This window comes from Equus caballus, chromosome 5 (genome assembly GCF_041296265.1).
Source record: "Equus caballus isolate H_3958 breed thoroughbred chromosome 5, TB-T2T, whole genome shotgun sequence".
Taxonomy (NCBI): domain Eukaryota; kingdom Metazoa; phylum Chordata; class Mammalia; order Perissodactyla; family Equidae; genus Equus; species Equus caballus.
Genome location: NC_091688.1, coordinates 1,438,315 through 1,457,773, shown reverse-complemented (window position 1 = coordinate 1,457,773; position 19,459 = coordinate 1,438,315). Strand labels below are relative to the sequence as shown.

Sequence of the window (19,459 nt, the reverse complement as noted above, 5' to 3'; positions counted from 1 at the left end):
AAGACTTTTTTTAGGATACATTTTTGGATGCAGAATTTCTGGGTCAAAGGGAATGTGGCCGAATTGCTCTCCAAGAAGGTGTGACAGTTTACACTCCCCCCAGCAATATATAAGAATTCTGTTTTCCACTCCTTCTCCCATATGCTGTGTTCCTAGTTTTTTTGATCTGTGACAATCTATTGCACAGAAATTGGTGTCCCTTACTAGGAATAAGGTTGAGCATTTTCCTTTTCTTTAACTGTCCCTATTCTTTGCTCATTTCTCTAGTGGGAGTTGGTTTATTCTGATCAGTTTGAAGGAACACTTTACTTATGAGGAAAATTGTCCACATCATTGTTTTCATCCTTACTTTACTCTTGTTTTTGCCATGCAAAAAAACGGGTTTTTTAAATAGTTTAATGGATCTTTTCCCTTATCCCTATGTGTGGTGTCATACTTAGGCATTCTCCTTTCAAGATGGTTGTTAAACGCTCCCAGGTTTTCTTTAGCATTTTAATGGTTTAATTTTTTATGTTTCAGTCTTTTATCCATCTGAAACTTATTTTGAAATCATGGGAGGGAGGGTATAACTTTACAAACACACAGTGACTTTCCCAACACTATGTTTATTGAAGAATTCACTGTTTACCCTCTAGTTTGAAATGGCGCCTTTATCATATACTAAAGGCCTTTATGTGTTTGAGTCTATTTCTGGATTTTCTCTTCCACTCATCTGTTTATCTTTTCATGTGCTAGTACCACATCCTTTTAATTACTGTAGTTTTATAATTGATTTTATTTTAAGAATTTTTCTGTGTAGGAGCCGGCCAGTGGCGCAGTGGTTAAAAGCACACGTTCTGCTTCAGCGGCCTGGAGTTCGCCGGTTCAGATCCCATGTGCAGACATGGTACTTCTTGGCACGCCATGCTGTGGTAGGCGTTCTATATATAAAGTAGAGGAAGATGGACATGGATGTTAGCTCAGGGCCAGTCTTCCTCAGCAAAAAGAGGAGGATTGGCAGCAGTTAGCTCAGAGCTAATCTTCCTCAAAAATAAATAAAAAATATTTTTTCTGTTTATTCTCGCTTGCTTTTTTTCCCCCCACATCAACTCCAGAATCATATTCTCTAATACTTTTTAAAAAATTGGATGATATTTTTTTGGAATCATACTAAAATTAAAAATGAACTTAGAGAGAATTGACATATTTATGTTGACTCTATTTAAGAATGTGACATACTTTTTGATTTGTTCAAATTTTCTTTGGAGTCTTTCAATTACATTTTAAAGTTTTCTCATATAGATTATACACATTTTTGTTATGTTTATTACTATGCATTTGATCCTTCTCTCATTAAGCTATTTTAAATGATTATTGCATATTAATTTCAAATTCCACTATATTGAATTTTATTTCTCTAAATACTCTACTGTTCAAAGAGAAACTTTGAACAATACAATGAACTTAATGACAATGAAAATACAACATATCCAGATCTGTGGTGCACAGCTAAAGCAGCACTGAGAGGGAAATTTAAAGCACTAAGTGTATACAATAGAAAAGAGGAAAAGTCTTAAATTGATAATATAAGGTCCCACCTCAAGAAAGTAGAAAAAAGAGGAACAAAATAAATGCAAAGCAAGCAGAAGGAAGGAAATAATAAAAAGTAGAAATCAATGAAATAGAAAACAAAAACAGGGGCCGGCCCCATGGCCGAGTGGTTAAGTTTGCGCGCTCCACTTCGGCGGCCCAGGGTTTTGCCGGTTCGAATCCTGGGCGCAGACAAGGCACTGCTCATCAAGCCATGCTGAGGCAACATCCCACATGCCACAACTAGAAGGACCCACAACTAAACAATACACAACTATGTACCGGGGGGCTTTGGGAGAAAAAGGAAAAAATAAAATCTTAAAAAAAAAAAAAGAAAACAAAAACAATAGAGGAAATCAAAGAAATGAGCAGGTTCTTTAAACAGATCAGTACAATTGACAAACCTCGAGCAAAACTGATGAAGAAAAAAGGACAGATGACACAACGCCAATATCAGGGATGAAGAAGGGAGGTCACTGCAGATCCTGCAGTAATAAGAAAATACTACCAACAATTCCACACACACAAATTTAAAAACTTAATTGAAATAGACCAATTCCTTGAAAAACACAAACTACTACAACACCCAATATACAATAGATAATTTGAATATCTTTATAATTATTAAAGAAATTGAAGTCATAATTTAAATACTCCCCAAAAAGAAATCTCCAGGCCCAGATTGTTTCGCTGCAGAATTCTAACAAACTTTTAAAGAAGAATCAACACTAATTCCATAAAATCTCTTCCAGACTAGAGGAGAGAACACTTCCCAATTAATTTTTATGAAGATAGTGTTACCCTGATACCAAACCAGACAAAGACAGCACAAGAAAAAACAACCACAGATCACTAATACCTCTCATAAATAGAGATACAAAAATCCTTAACAAAATGCTACAAATAGAATTCAGCGATTTATAAAAATAATTATACATCATGACCAAGTAGGATTTATTCTAAGGATGCAAGGCTGGTTTAATATTCTAAAATCAACATAATCTACCATATTAATAAGCTAAAGAAGAAAAGTCACATGATCATATCAAACAATGCAGAGAAAGCATTTGACAAAATTCAATGCCGATTCATGATTAAAAAAAAAAACTCAGAAAAATAATAATTGAAACTTCCTTAACTTGATTTTTAAAAATCTACAAAAATCCACAGCTAACATTATACTTAATGATGAAAGACTGAATGCTTTCCTCCTAAAATTGGAGACAAGGCAAGGATGTCTGCTTTCACCACTCTTATTCAACATAGTGCCACTAGAATAAGACAAGAAAAGGAAATAAAAGCCATACAGGTCAGAAAGGAAGAAACGAAACAGATAAGTTTCTATGTGCAGATAACACAATGACCTATGTAGAAAATCCCAAGGAATCTAGAAAAAGCCCTCTAAGAACTAACAAATGAATTCATTAAGGTCTCAGGATACAAGATAAACATACAAAAATCAATTATATTTCTATACACAAGTAATGAACACATGGAAAAATTAAAAATACAATACCACTTACAATCCGTCAAAAAATAAAATACTTAGGTATAAAAGGAACAAAACATGCACAGGTTTGTATGCTGAAAACTACATGATTATGAAAGAAATCAAAGATCTAAATAAATGAAGAGACATATCATAGTCACAGATTACAAGACTCAACATAGGAAAGGTACTAATTCTCCCAAACGGATACACTGGCTGAATGCAGTCTCTATCAAAATCCCAGCAAGATTTTTAGTAGATACAGACAGATTATTCTAAAATTTATACGGAAAGACCAAGGAACTAGAATAGCTCAAACAATTTTGAAAAAGAAGAAATACATGGGAAGAATCAGTCTACCCAATTGAGAGACTCATTATACAGTACGGTAGCCAAACCTATGTGGTATTGGTGCAGGAACAGACACACAAACCAATGGAACAGAATAAAGAGCCCTGAAATAGACCGACACAAATATGCTCAACTAATTTTTGACAAAAATGCAAAAGCAACGGAGGGAAAGACAACTTTTTCATCAAATTGTGCTGCAGCAATTGGACATCCGTAGGGAAAAAAAACCAATTCTTAACCTATGTCCTTATACAAAAACGGGCTCAAAATGGATGGTGGACTTAAATGTAAAATCTAAAACTATAACACTTACAGAATAAAAACAGGAAAAAAATCTTTGAGCTCCGGGTCTAGACAAACAGTTCTTAGATTTGATGCCAAAAGCATGGTCCATAAAAGGAAAATTGATAAACTAGACTTTATCAAAATTAAAAACTTTGCTGTGTAAAAGAGGAGGAAAAGTAGGAGAAACCACACGTATGACAAAGGACCACCAGCTCTGGAATATATAAAAAACTCTCAAAACTCAGCTGTAACAATGAAACAATCCAATTAGAATCTGGCCAAAGCCCTGAAGGAAACTTCCAGCAAAGCGGGTATTCAGATGCAAATGAGCACTTGAGAAGAGTTCAACATCACTGGTCATTAGGGGAACGCAAATTAAAACCACAATGAAAAGAACAAAACCCAGTGAGATATTATGACATACTTAACAGAATGGCTACAACAAAAAATAGTGAGGACAGCAAATGCTGACAAGACACAGAAAAACTAGTCACTCGTACATTGCTGGTGGAAATGTAAAAGGGTGCATCCAGTCTAGAACACAATTTGGCAGTTTCCTAAAAAACTAAACATGTAATGATTGTATGACCTAGCAAGTGCACTTCTGGGCAGCTATCCCAGAGGAAAAAAGACTTACATTCACACAAAAACCTGTACATGAATGTTTATAGCAGCTTTCTTCATAATAGCCCCCAACTGGAAACAATCCAGGTACCCTTCAGTGAGTGAATCTTTAAACAAACTGTGGTATGTCCATATCATGGAATACTACTCAGCAATTAAAAGGAAAGAACTATTGATACACGCAATAACTTAGATAAATCGCCAGAGAATTATGCTAAGTGAAAAAAGCCAATTCCAAAAGGTTAAATACTGTATGATTCCACTTCTATAACATTCTGGAAATGACAAAATTACAGAAATGCAGAACAAATTAGTGATTGCCAAGCATGGGTTAAAAGAAGGAGGGTGGTGGGAGGAGATGGGTGTGGCTTTAAAAGGTCAGCAAGAGGGATCCTTGTGCTCATGTAAATGTTTTATATCTCGACAGTATATTGTCAATATCCCAGTAGTGATACTGTAGCATAGTTTCCCAAGATGTTACTATTGGGGGAACCTGGGCAAAGTATATAAGGGCTCTCGCTGCATTATTTGCTCCGACTGCATATGAATCTATAATTCTCTCAAAATAAAAAAATTAATTAAAAATAATTTTCAGTTGATTCTGTTTGTATTCCATGTAAATAATTATGTCATCTGTAAATAACTATGATATTATCTCATTTCCAATTTTTATACCTCATTTCTTTCTCTTGGCAGAGTCAATTTTTTTTTTAAGATTTTTAAATTTTTCTCCCAAAGCCCCCCAGTACATAGTTGTGCATTTTTAGTTGTGGGTCCTTCTAGTTGTGGTGTGTGGGATGCTGCCTCAGCATGGCTTGATGAGCGGTGCCATGTCCACGCCCAGGATCCGAACCGGCAAAACCCTGGGCCGCTGAAGCAGGGCATGCAAACCCAACCACTCAGCCACAGGGGCGGCCCCTGGCAGAGTCAATTTAACAATTTGCAATGTTAGTCAATGCAAAAACAAATTAGGAAGAAAAATCTGTTACCACATAAAGTAATATAAACTGCCTGAAAGTAATTTTTTTTGGTGAGGAAGATTAGCCCTGAGCTAACATCTGTTGCCAATTTTCCTCTTTTTGCTGAGGAAGATTGTTGCTGAGCTAACGTCTGTGCCAGTCTTCCTCTACTTTGTATGGAGGACACTGCCACTGCATGGCTTGATGAGTGGTGTGTAAGTCTGCGCCCGGGCTCTGAACCTGTGAACCCCGGGCTGCTGGAGCGGAGTGTGTGAACTTAACCACTACACCACCGAGCCAGCCTCTGGAAGTAACTTTTTAAAATACATTCTCATTATGGGCTAGCAAGAATTACAGAATTCTGACAGTGTTTCTAAAAACTAAAAAGCCTTCCCAGATGTATTTAAAAACTATTACTTCTCAGAATAAATGGCTCACTGCTAAGAGTAGCACCACGAGTGTTCAATCACGACATTGCCAAGAAAAGAGATTCGTTACCCTTCCTGCAGAATTTGCTTCCCTAAGTGGGTCTCACATCCCAAATGTGCACACACTCCAGCTACACTCAGACCCTGTTATTTCTGGACACCTGGACCCGTGTTCTGAAGCCATCAGCAGAGGAGAAAGAGGTTCTCTAAACGCGAGGAAGATAGGCATTTGCTCTGGAAAGTCCAAGATGAGATGCGAGCACTCGCGCCCATGGGTCCAGCAAAATGAGACCAGTCCAAACAGCACAGGAAACAATGTGGAGAATCAGGACCTTCAAAAGGTGCCCAGGGAGCCTCCTGGTGAGAGTGGGGAGCCCAGCATCCAGCAGAGCCCTGCAGCTCGCCTGCCGCACGGGGTGGTAGAACGGCCAGGACAGACTGGCGTCCCTGCACAGCCATGGGAAAGGCATTGCCAAGAGATGAAAGGACAAGCTACAGACTGGGAGAAAACGTCTGAAAACGCAAATTTGATAAAGGGCTGGTCACAGAATATATAAAGAATTCTCAACTGATTAATAAGAAAACAAACAATCCAGTGAAAAACAAGCAAAGGATTCAAACAGACACTTCACCAAAGAAGATGCTTGTTTGACAGATAAGCACTCAAAAAGACGCTCATCATCGTTAGTCACGAGGGAAACGCAAATTAAAACCACAATGAGATACCATGAGATACCATTATACTCCTGTTAGAATAGCTCAAAAGACAAAAAAGCTCACAGCACCAAGTCCTGGTGAGGACGGGAAGCAACTGGAACTCGCAGACATTGCTGGTGGGAATAAAAATGATACATTCTCTTCAGAATACAGTTTAGCAGTTTCTTAGAAAGTTACACATATGACCCAGAATTCCACTGCTAGGTATTCATCCAAGAGAAATGAAAACACGTCCACATAAAAAACCTCCACGTGAATATTTATAGCAAGTTTATTCATAATTGCCAAAAACTGGAAACAGGCCAAATGTCTGTCAACAGGTGAAGAGCGAAGTAACTTGCGGTACATAATACAGTGGAATTCTACTCAGCAATAGAAAGGAATGGCCTACGGATACCCGCAGCGAGCTAGAGGCACCTCCGATGCATCGTGGTACGTGAAGAAGCAAGTCTCAGAGGCTGCAGACTGAATGCGCCGTATGACACTCTAGGAAACACAAACTCTAGGGACCACAATAAAGATCAGTTGACCAGGGGCTGGGGTTGGGGGAAGAGGATTAACCAAGAAGGGGTATGTGAGAACTTTCTGGAATGATGGAAATGTTCTGTATCTTGATTATGGTTGTGGTGACATAACTGTATGTGTTTGCAAAATTCATAGGACTGTACACCTAGCAAGGTGAATTTTATCCCAGGTTAGTTACACCTCAATAAATCTGACTGGGGAAAAATTCAAGGCATATGAAAAGAGCAGCTAAGACCTAGGAGAAGATATTGGATACACACCTGATGAAGAATGACTACCAAGAATATATTAAAAAGTCCCATAAGTAGGGGCTGGCCCCGTGGCCGAGTGGTTAAGTTTGCAGGCTCCACTGCAGGCGGCCCAGTGTTTCGTTGGTTCGAATCCTGGGCGCGGACATGGCACTGCTCATCAAAACCACGCTGGGGCAGCGTCCCACATGCCACAACTAGAAGGACCCGCAATGAAGAATATACAACTATGTACTGGGGGCTTTGGGGAGAAAAAAGGAAATAAAATAAAATCTTTAAAAAAAAAAAGTCCCATAAGTAAATAAGAGGATAAACAATCCAGTAGAAATAGAGGCAGGAGACAAACAGGAATACATACGGCTAACAAATATATTGGTGCAAACACCTTGGAAAAAGCTTTACATCACCTCCGAAAGTTGAACATTGCAAACTATGATTTAGGCATAGTTATATAAACTCCTAAATATACACCCACGAGACATTCTTGTGCACGTACAAAAATGTTCCTAACAGCACTATTCACCATGGCAGAAACCTAGAAACAACCCAAAAGCTCATCAACAGAGAGTGAATAATTCAACTGTGATAGAGACAATGAAACATTACACTACAAGCAAAATCAAGTGAATTAGGGTGCTGTCAATAAAACTATATAATCAGCAGAGACGAAATAAAAGAAAATAGGATTCAAGATAAAGATTATTACAATTCAACAACAACAAAACAAACGACCTGATTAAAATGTGGGTAAAAGAGTGAAGGGACATTTCTCTAAAGAAGGTACACAAATGGCCAACATGCACACGAAGAGAAGCTCAACACCACTAACCATCAGGGAAACGCAAAGCAAAGCCACATGAGACACCACCTCACACCCATGAGGATGGCTGCCACACTAACCCCAGCAATGACACGTGTCGGTGAGGATGTGGAGGAACTGGAACCCTCCTACACCGTGGGCAGGAGTGTAAAGCGGTGCCCCCTCTGGAAAACAGCACGACAGTTCTTCAAAACACTAAAAATAGAATTACCATATGTTCCAGCAATTCCATTTCTAGGTATGTACCCAAAAGAGTTGAAAGCAGAGTCTCGGAAAGGTATTTGTACACTCGTGTTCATAGCAGCATTATTCACAATACCAAGAGGGGGAGACAACCCAAGAGTCTGTGGATGGACGAATGGATAAACAAAATGTGGTATAAACACACAACGGAATATTATTTAGTCTTAAAAAGGAAGGGAATTCTAACACGTGCTACAACATGGATGAACTTTGAGGATATTGTTCGAAGCGAAACAAGCCAGTCACGAAAGGACAAGTATGTATGATTCCACTTTTATGAGGTCTCTAGCATAGCCAAAGTCATAGAGACATAAAATAGAATGGTAGCTCCCAGGGACTAGGGGGAGCGGAAATGGGAGCAGCTGTACAGAGTTTCAGTTTTGCAAGATGAAAAGAGTTCTGGAGACTGGCTGCACAACAACGTGAATGTACTTAATACTACTGAGCTGTACGCGTTAAAATGGTAAATTTTATGTCTTGTATATTTAACCACAATTAAAAATAGGAAAATGAAAAACAGGAGCCATTACTTCTGGCAGCGGAGGAGGGAGAGAGAAGAGCTTGGTAGTCGCAGTGGTGGGACCATAAAATTAGACATTTGCTAATTATCAAAGTCCTATCTTTTGTTGTAGGTAGTGGGTTTGCAGGTACTTACTATATTATTATAAACAAATAAGTAATGGGTAGAAGGATGGATGGACAGGAAGGAAGGAAGAAAGAGGGAGAGGGGGAGGGGAAGGAGGGAGGGAGGGAACAGGAATAAGAGAGAGAAAGAAAACCAGCAGGGCATGCAGGGACCAATGACGAGAATGAGTCATGAACCAAGGATTATGATGAATCCAATGCTGTGCATCTGAGCTCCCTAAAGAAAAGAAAATCTGTCCCAATGGGTCAAAGAAACCCTAGATCATCTAGAAGGAAATCTCTAATTGAATTCCATCATTCAATGTGATGAGAAAAGTGATGCACAGATAGATGAAAAATGTGAATGAAGCTCAGAGATGTTCAACGATCTCTCTAAGGTCACTCAGCTGTCTACATCCTAATTCTTTCCCAGCCACGTTTGTCAAGAAAAGCAGCAGCAATGAGAGAAAGTTAGGAACAGACATCCATTCTTGTAATTATCCCTTTTAATTCTTATAACATCCCGATAAGGCAGGCATTATTATCCTGATTTTACATATTAGAAATCTGAAGCCCGGTGATACTATGTAATATGTCTAGAGTTACTCAGCTGGTAAGTGGCAGAACCAAAACTCAAACCCAGGTTGTTGTCCCCAAAGCCCACACTCCTTTTACTCCATGCTGAAACGTAGTTCACAGCAATATAGCAAAATTTCAACTACTGCTCTGTGAAAGGCCCTGTGGAAGACACAAAGATGAGCAAACACCACAAAGGATTTCTTTAAAAAGTTCTCTTTGTGATTATCTCAGAAAATTGTTATTATTCCCAAGGGAAAAAAATGTGTAACTATATTTAGCTTATATATTCAATATGTCTTAGTTTTAAAATATACCAAGAATCAGAGCCAAATTGGTACTGGTAACATGACCTGGCCAGAGAAATGTTTTGACTTGTGAAGCATCTCGTCTTAAGGAGGATAAAGCAGGTCAGCCATAGCCCTTGGCCTCCCAGACCTGTGACCTAGGAAGAAACGATCCAATGAAAGACAGGCTCCTGCTTCAGGTGAACAGACCTGGGAAAGACCACTGCCGAGGGACAGGAGGAGCTGAGGGAGGCGCTCTGCAATGGCTGTGCTGTGATCGGGGGTGGGGACACCTTGTGTCTTTAGGCGATGCTTTGATTCCCTCCTGGACCACAGGGACATCCTCCACAGCACGAGCTAACAGTGAACACGTGGAGGCGGAGTGTCACACCTGTCCCAGCCACATGCACCAGGGACGAGGACACTCATCCAGGATCCCCCACTCAGGACCAAGGGGAGGGGCACGGGGCACAAGGCAGTTGGAACCCTTCTGTTCCCAACTTTTTTCTCTCTCATAGATGGAACAAAATCTGTTAAAAATAATTGTGGTAAAACATATATAACAAAATTTACCATTCTAACCATTTTAAGTGTACAGTTCAGTGGCATCAAGTACTTCACACGGTCAGGCATCACCATCACCATCCATCTAGAGGAGTTTTTCATCTTCCCAAACTGACACTCTGGACCCATCAAATGATAACTCCCCACCCCCGCTCCCTTTAGCACCTCCAAATAAATCATTTTTAAGTACTCGCAATAGAGTATCAAATTTGGTCAAAACATGTAGGTGGACTGGGGAATCAGCCAGTCAAATAAGCTGTGAGACACTGAAGCCAAGACGCGACCCTGCTCCTCCAAGACTTTATCCACGTGACGGGAGAACGAGCCTCCCCACCCCTGGACTTGGTTGGTTAAACACACAATTCCGGCTAAATGCAATTCTCCGCCTTCTCTGGGCCTGCACATGGGCTGCTGGACGCGGCTGCGCAGACACATACCTCCACGCTGTCTGGCCTCACTTTAAGTTCATGCTCTTGAATCTCAAGTGGGCCCTTAATGGCATCTGACAAGCAAACGCATCTCCCTCCTCATCTGCTCTCCCAGATGGCAATTCCTTCCTTCCCCTGGCTTCCGAAATCCCCAACATCTCCTTCCTCGTTCTTTTTTCTTTTCTCTTCTTATGAAGTAAGAAAAGGTATAATGAATCTCCACATGCATATCAGCGAACATCAACAATTACGGACCCATAGCCATCACCTCCCCGCCCGGCACACTTCTCCTCACCTGTCCACTGGAGTTCCTGGAAGCGAACCTCTGTCACTGTACAATTCCATCTATAGACATTTCAGCATCTGTCTCTAAAAGACGACCCTTTTACAAAACAAAACCTTAATAAAATCACACCTCCAAAATTAACTATAATTTTTATTATCATCAAATATCCACTGTATGCAAATTTCCCACGGTCTCGCAAATGTCTCATCTTTTTTTTACTATTTGTTTGAATCAGAACTCAAATAAGGTCCACACATTAGTTGATATGTGTATTCTGTCTCTTTTAATCTATAAGTTCCATCTCTCTTTGTTTCCCTTACATCTTATTTTTTAAAGAAACTGGGGTTCCCCATCCTTTGGCTCTTGGCTGATGGCCATGTTTATTAGACAGAAAATAGAAGCAACGAAAGAGAACTTCCATAGGTGCCACCACCCCTTTGCTTCTGTGCCTGTGTGCTCCAGCTTCTCTCCTCTTCCCGCAGATGCACTGTCTGTGCTCCAGGTCCATCCCCTCTCGTCTCCTCAGCGACAGTGCCCAGCAATTCCTCCCTTCCTCCTGCCTCCTCAAGACTGTCTTGTTTACCGGCTCTTTCCCACCAGCTGACACACACACTGCGATCTCTCCCAACCTGAGGGCCATCCCGTGCCCCGCCTCCCCTCTGGGTCCTGCCCTATTTCTCTTCCCTGTACAAGAAAACTCCTTACAAGACCTGCCCACATTTATGTCCTCTAATTTCTCTTCTCCAAACTTCTTTTAAACCCACTCCAATCAAGACTCTCCCCCAAACTCAATCAGAACTGGCCTTGTCACGGTCCCTCAATAGTGTAAGTCCAAGGGAAGAAATTCCTACTCCTCATCTTCCTTGATCTAACACAACTGCTCGCCTGGTTCTTCTGGAAACACCTCCTTTGCTCGGCGTCTGGAAGAGCACAACCTCCTGGTCTCCCTCCTCCCTTACTGCTATTCCTTCTCAATCTCCTCTGCTGGGTCCTCCCCTTCTCCCCAACTTCTAATGTTGGAGGTCCCACACTCATCCTGGTCTCTTCTCTTCTCTACGTACACTCTCTGCCTTGGTGATCTCATCCAGTCTCCTAGCATCAAATACCATCTATATGCTGACAACTCCCAAGTTTATCTCTAGCCCAGACCTCTCCCCCGAACTTCAGACCCATATACCTAACTGCCAACCGGACACCTGCGATCCTGCTTCTAACGGACGTCTCAGCGTCTCCCGCTCACCTTGCCCTCTCAGCTCCGCTCTCACCTTCTTCCTCTACCCACCAACACACAGCCCTTCCCAGTGTAGTTAACGACAACCCCTCTCCCAGGTGTTCACAACAAACCCTTAACGTCACCTCTGACTCCTCTCTCTCCCGCTCAGCTCTCACCTGAGCCATCAGCAGGTCCTCCCGCCTTTCCCATCCCAAGGGATCTGTTCTCTGCCCTCTCCTGCACTGCTCGTCTCCAGCGCACAGCTCGAGTCTTGCCTGCTATCTTATTCTTCTCCCTCAGGTCTTGGTTGCATTGTCCCCTTCTCACTAAGGAATTCTCTGGCCACACTATGTAAAGTTGCAAACCATGTCCCCAGCACTCCCTGGCTCCTTACCTGCTTCATAACTCCTCAGCACTTCCTACAACCTAGTGACCACATATTTTACTTATTTTCCTCGTTTATTGCCTGTCTTTCCCCCATTAAAATGTAAGCTCCTTGAAAGACAGGGGTTTTATCTATTTATTGCTGTATCTCTGACATCTAGAACCATGCCCAGCCCATAGAAGCTGGTAAAAAATATCTGTTGAATAAGTGAATACATTTATACATGTAGCTATAATAAGGAGTGCTTCCTCCATGTAGGCTTCCCTGATTGCTTTGAACCCCCCCCCACCTCCCCCCCCCCCGGCACCTAGAGTCTGAGACGCAGCAGTTAATGCCATGTGTCACTGCTGCCGTTCTCCCTCTTACTTCTCCCGCTGGACTCCGAGGTCTTCCCCTCGATCCTCCACCCCTCAGCCCCGCGCGCGCAGCAGTGATCATGAATCGGTTCCTACTGCTCAGGCCTCAAACCTGGGGGCCCTCAGGATTTATTTTAGCCAATATTAGTCTTTTATATCGAATAAACTTTTTGTTTTCATACACGATTTTTTCCCAACATTATCAACACCACAACCATGTGAGTAGGAAAGGGAAGAATATCCATCACCCGTTCAAAAAATAACACTGGTTATTAAATGCTTTAAATTTTTCAAAGCATTTGAACGTATTCAGGATAAGTGACCCTCATAACCACCCAGTGTGGTAGGTATCACGGTCCTCACTCCCTTACGTCATTCATCCTACACGTAAGAAGACGGAAGCCCAAATGATTTTTAAAACCCTTTATCTGAGGACAAGTGGAACTGCCTTACCCAAGGCTATGCAGCTAGAAGCAAGCAAAGCCAGGAACTGACCTTGGGTCTTGCAGTGTTAGATCACATGGTCTGCCCCATGCACCATGCTCCCCTCATTTAACACTGATGGGAGAACGGGGCTCCTCGTGGCAAAGGAATGGAGGAGAGCTTGCTCAAGGTGACATGCAAGTCACTTGTGGACAAAAGCAAGAACCTCCTGATTAACCCACGTTCCCTTCAGTAAACCTCAAGTTCTCTTTCTTTCTTGCCCAGTGTCAGCAGTCACGGCCTCCAGGGGAGGTGCTGGGGAGGAAGGGCAGGCGGACAGAAGGACTCCATTTTTCCCAAGGCCAGATAAATACACCGCATGCTAGATGGTGCTTTAGAGCAACAGCTGGATGGCCCATGGGAGCTGGCAAATGTGTCACTCACTACTGGTACCACCGGCCTCGGCTGCGTGGTGGCGTGTGAGCCATGAGCAAAGCTGGGGTTTGAATGACAGGAAAGTGGGGGTGGGGGACGGCCTGAGTGTTGCCCGATCCCTGTCTCAGCCTCAGGAGCTCCCCCCGCCTCCTGCCAGGGCTATAAGTAGCAACCTAAAAACGACCGCGGGCAGAGATGTCCCCTTCTGGAATATTTCTGTCTTCACTGGCCTCTCGGCTTGCAGCTGGCCGGGAAAAGGCAGGAAGCAGCAAACTGTCACACCCAGAGTCCCAGCGGCACGCGGAGCCCGGGGTGCCGGGACTTCCCCACAGCTGTGTAACTGCGATAACGGCGCTATCATCACTCCTGTGTCTGTGCCGTCTCCCCATCAGCCTGGGGGCTCCCTGGGGCAGGTCTGTTTCTCCCCTTCATTCTGGACCTCGTGACGGCAGGGGCTGTGCCTCCCTCATCGCACTTGGAGCTGTCTGAAGGCAGGGGCTGTGCCTCTCCCATTAGACTGGCAGCTCCCCAAGGTTAAAGGCCACACCTCCCAATAGCTTTAGAAAGCTCTGAGCCCAGGGCTCCCCTCTCCCACTCTAACCTCCCACCCCAGGGAGAGGGGTCTGCTTTCTCTCCTCCCCACAGCGGCTGTGTTGGCTACTCTGGCCTCTTAGAAACCGGGAACCTCACAGACCTGGGGAGTCTCCGGGAAGAGACCCGGCGCCTCTGCACATCCCCTGAGCTGGAGCCAGTGCCCCTCCGGCTCTGACTGAGGTGTGGGGCCCCTGGGCTGCCCGGCCGCTCTGCTCCCTCCTGCCCCTGCGCAGACCACTGACCACGGCTGCCCACACCAGCGCTGACAGACAGGCAGGACACCAGGCTGCTCAGCCAGCAGCACAAGGGTGAGGACTCACGCTGGTTTAATCACAGACCGCTTTACCCTTACAACCATCCGTTTTATGCTTCCTCTTACGGAAAAAGGTGCTTCCTGAGACAGACATCTATTTCTTCACGTAACAAGAGTTATCTATATAACTTACATCGTCTCCTTTTGTACCATACCTCCTAACTTAGGGGAAAAAATCTGCTCAAATGGAATTTCTCTCTCTCAGCTCATGGGTTTTATTATTTTATTCCAAAGTTAATCATCTTGTTTTAAGTCATTATAAGATTCTCCAAATCATACATAACACAGATGCATTAAAAATTCTATCATGCGTATATTTTGTTTTCTTAATGGCCTGAGAGGAAAATTACATAGTGGTTCAAAAAATGGGCTTTGGAATTCGAGATCCGGATGCAAATTCCAGCTCTTACTAGTTTACCAGTGAGTTACTAGCTTGTGTGGCCTTGGGCCAATTACACAACCTATCTGAGCTTCTGTTTCCTCATCTATAAAGTGGGGGCGGTATTTTTCTTTAATCCGTTCTCACTGGGTCTAAATTCCTTGCCCTTGCCCTGGTTTACAAGGCCTTCCCCCAGCTGACCCCTGCCTACCCCTCAGCTCAGCTGTCACACTGGACTTCAAGGCCCAGCAGGTTCCCTGGCTGCTCCTGTTGCCTGGAACTCGCTCCACCCCACTCTCTACCTTCTTTATTTATATATGTATAACATATTATATATATATGTCATCTTCTTTCCTGCTGGGCCCTCATCACATCCCAGCTTAAAAGCCTCTGCCTCCGGAGCCCTTCTTTGATCTCTCACCCCAGACCAAGCTAATTCTCAGCCTGCCCGCCAGTGCCTCCCAAACTTCAGTGCCCATAAATGGATCACCGAGTGATCTTGTCAAAAAGCAGCACATCTTGGGGGACAGCACTCATAACGAGCTCCAAGTGCCCTGACGCTGCCGGGAGGAGCATCTTCGAGAGGGCGAGCACACCCTTGCACACCTGTAAACGTTACCTTTAAATGTGTCTTTCCTGCCAGACTAAGCTGCCCGCCCAGCCCCCGGCACAGTGCCGAGACAAGAGCACTCAAGAAATGTTGGGTGACTCAACTGAACAGTATCTAGAACGTCTCTGGCCTGGTTTCTGGTCAGAGTAAAAGGGATTCAGTAAGAGGTGCCAGCCGTTATTGCTAATAATATTATTATACGGTGACTACAGCTTCTTGAGGCAAAATATGTGTCTTTCACTTCTTTTCCACCCCAAAATAGTTCCTAGAATAGTCCTGGACACAAAACCAAGCCCAGGAATGCGTTTTTTGAATGGATGCTTAAAGGAACAAATGAATGAGACACTGGTACACGGCCCTTTGTGAGCATCCAGCACGCGCTGAAGAGCACAATCCACACGTCACTTGCCTTTCACAGAGACCCAAACCCTGCCTTCCACCAAGCCCAGCTGGTTAGGAGCACAGCGTGTGAACACAAGCAAGAGACCAAAGAGTTACTGAGAAATCCTCAGAGCAAACAAACAAGTGGCAGCCCAGGAAGGAGGGTATTGTTTTAAAAAATGATTTCCTTAGTCCTCAAAGAACTGGAACAAAGCAGGATTGTGCCGGCTGCCTCCCCTGCAAGAATTCACATTCAAGGCCTGTCTAAATGCCAGCCTGAATGCTACTCAGAATACAATCACTGAACCCATCAAGCAACAGCACAGGCGGGGGCTGCAATGCTGCCCCTCCCACCAATCTCGCAGCAGCTTCAGGCAACGGACCTCAGCCCTCGCATTCAGCGGTTCTCATTGCCGCGCTCCGGCTCCCCGCCTCCGTTTCGTTCCTTTTGGCCCACTCCATGCTGTCTCCTTCAGGCCAGAGAGTGGGCAGAGCTGTGTACAGTTGAGAAGCTTCTAAGCAAAGTGATCTCAAGAAAACCCGTTCATCAGGCCATTTCCAGGCGACTTACCTCATTTGCAGAACCAATTCCCTTCATTTCCCTTCATTCTCAACCTCCTACAGGCTAGGGAGAAAAGCAGAAACCTGGAGAAGGTTCTTGAAGACTCTGGACCTCCAAGTGGGTGATTATGAGGTTAGAGGGGTCATTTACATAAACATCAACCCTCAAATTCAAATATGGAGTCTTAAGTATTCAAAAAATGAAGAAGTCTGTGAGAGCTGTTTTGAAAATAACAGCTACAAAGAAAATGTAAGGAAATAGGATTAAAATCAAAGCAACAGATATTTACTGAGAAAGATACTGTGGAGGTAAATAGAAATAAATAAGAAATGACATTGTCCCTTATGCTGTTTATGATCTTGTTGGGGGGATAAAATAGATAGGAAGTAGTAAGTAACAATGTGGCATTTAAGTAATGCCTCAAGGCTACAATATCAGAGCGATCACCAGGAAGTAAACGTCTAAAAGCCAAATGAGTAGTTCAGGGGTTCCAGTTGATAGGCAATGCATTTCTGGAGCCCACATCTTAAAGCCTACTTTTGTCAGCTGAATCCTGTCTCAGTCACTCCAGCCACATTCAGTGTCATCAGCAAAAATGAGAGAGGGAAGGACCAAAGGCAGCCAGAATGGATGCTCTCGTAGGCGGTGCCCCAAGAGCAGAGCTGAAGGACACAAACGGATAGACGCACCTGGAGCCCTGCTGTACCACAGCGGAAGTGCATTGGGAGCTCAGAGGAGGAGGAGGCCGGGAGGCTCACGGGGAGGGTGGGGGCTGCAGAAGGTGGGACGGGGCTCTCGGGCAAGGTATTAGACAGTCTAGGTCTTGGAAGCTTGAGGAAGGGGTAGAGATTAAGTAAGTCAGGAGGGAAAGGCATAGGCCATTTGATACTGGGTTGTGTTTTGCTCAACAATTTCAAGGCTGGTGGTCTCAAGGGCAGGAAAGGTGTCAATTTGAACAGAGAGGAAAGTTCGTGCAGAAGAGTTGTGGCAGAGGAGCTGGAAAGAATATGGAAAGCTCTGAATGCTAGGCAAGAGGTGTTTTATTTTGTAATAATGCAAGTAAGACAGAATACATTCTTGCAGTAAAAGACTCGAGTAATACAGATGGCGTGAACGAACCCCCTCCACACCTCTTCTCTCACCAAGTCCCTTCTACTGTTCTTGGCTATGTAGCTACCCTTCTGTCAGGCTAGAGACTTCATCTACCAGGCAGTGGGGACTCACTGGAACCTTCTGAGGCAGGGACTGCGTCCAAATCAGGAACAGTCAGCAGAGGGGAGCAGGTGACTCCTGAAGAATGGAGTAAAGCAAGGGACGAGGTAGAAGAGAATGCATAGGGCAGAAAGAAAAAGGGAGCGAGCAAACAAGCTTGTAGGCGACGCTGAGACTGACTGATGGAAACCGAGACTGACGGAGATGGACGAAAGACAGAAAGGAGAATAGCTGGTAAACTATTTGAAAGGGAGAAGCTGAAGGGGAGACCAGGGGTACAGAGGACAAGGTCCATCACAAACAGAACAAACATGATGGGAATACAGGATTTTCAAAGTCAGGGTTAGCTGCATCAACCGAGATGGAGAGGGAACTGGCTAGAATACTGGCTTAGCATGGAGAGACCTAGGGGGTGAGTTCAGTCCCATCAGGGAAGACCTCTAAGGAATAACAGAGGCCCACAAGATTGGCAGGCAGAAGGATCTGCTCAGCAGTTTAAAATCTGACCTGTTATCTGCCTCAGTGGTGAAATAACCATTCCTGATACACAGTAAGCGCTCAATAAATGTTGAATCGAATGATTTCAAACCTAAGTTACAAGTACAAAAAATACAGCTATGGAAGACACCGTTGATTTCCTAGCCAACAGCCATTCCCTCCTTCTTCCCCGGTTTAGAGGGCTCCAATGCTTTTCTGGTGGTCCTCTGCTCAGGGACGGTGCATCTTCCTCCAGCTCCAAGGAGTGAGCCCTGATCTGGCTGAGCCAGCGTGGTGACGCCATAAGCCTTTGCTAGAACTTGGTTTAGGGATGAACCGGTGGCCAAGCTGGCCAATGGAGTGTAAAAGGAAACTTCTGCACAGATTTTTATCTCTCTCAAAGATACAGCGAGTCCTGATATTTTATTCCTACCAGGAACTTGACTACTTTAGGACATGATGCTTGGAATTACGGCAGCCACCTTGTAACCATGAGGTGATAAACCTGGGAACTGAGAGTTGACAACTTTAGATACCGAAGTGAAAAGACAAAAACAGCCCGGGTCCTTTATAACCAAAGTCCTGCCCCAAACCTGAGACCACCTACCTTCAGGTGCTTATGATGAGAGGTAATTAGATGTCCTTTTACAGAAGCCTCTGTTATCTGGGTATTTTGGTCGGAGTCACCTGAAGGCAGGCAAATGGTAACTGGTGAGATCCTCTGTACCAGCTTTTACTAAGACCCTGAAATGTAGCTGCACAACAAAGTTCTTGCTGTATACCAGACCTGGTGACCAAGAGGAGGGAAAGGGGGAGAAGCTGGACAGAGCGAGGAGAAGTCTAAAATTGCCTGAGCAGCCCAGGAAGCAGTCAGCTCAGTTGAGCTCAATCAGTGCGCTGCAACACAGCGCCAACTTAATCTCACTCAGCAAACACTGACTGCGTCTTCCACGTACAAAGCCCTTCGGGGAATAAAAAGATGAACAACGCATGACACACTACGTCCCAGGAATCTCTGTCCTTTTCTGCAGCAATTATAGCTTGAGGGGCAGGCCCCGCGGTGAGATCCCTTCTTGGCCTTCTTCAAGGGTTCTGT

At 43.9% G+C, this 19,459-nt stretch overlaps 1 protein-coding gene across 49 annotated transcripts in view; it reads right to left on the bottom strand.

The window, feature by feature from the left end:
* The window catches only part of NFASC (neurofascin), a 175,400-nt gene that overhangs the window by 97,865 nt on the left and 58,076 nt on the right, over positions 1–19,459 (bottom strand). The window contains exon 1 of one of the 49 annotated variants that reach the window (XM_070266512.1): positions 18,971–19,027. The exons of the other annotated variants lie outside the window; for them this stretch is intronic. The gene's annotated coding sequence lies outside the window, so the exon portion shown is untranslated. Of the gene's footprint in view, positions 1–18,970; positions 19,028–19,459 lie in introns of those variants that run through there. 49 annotated transcript variants of the gene reach the window in all.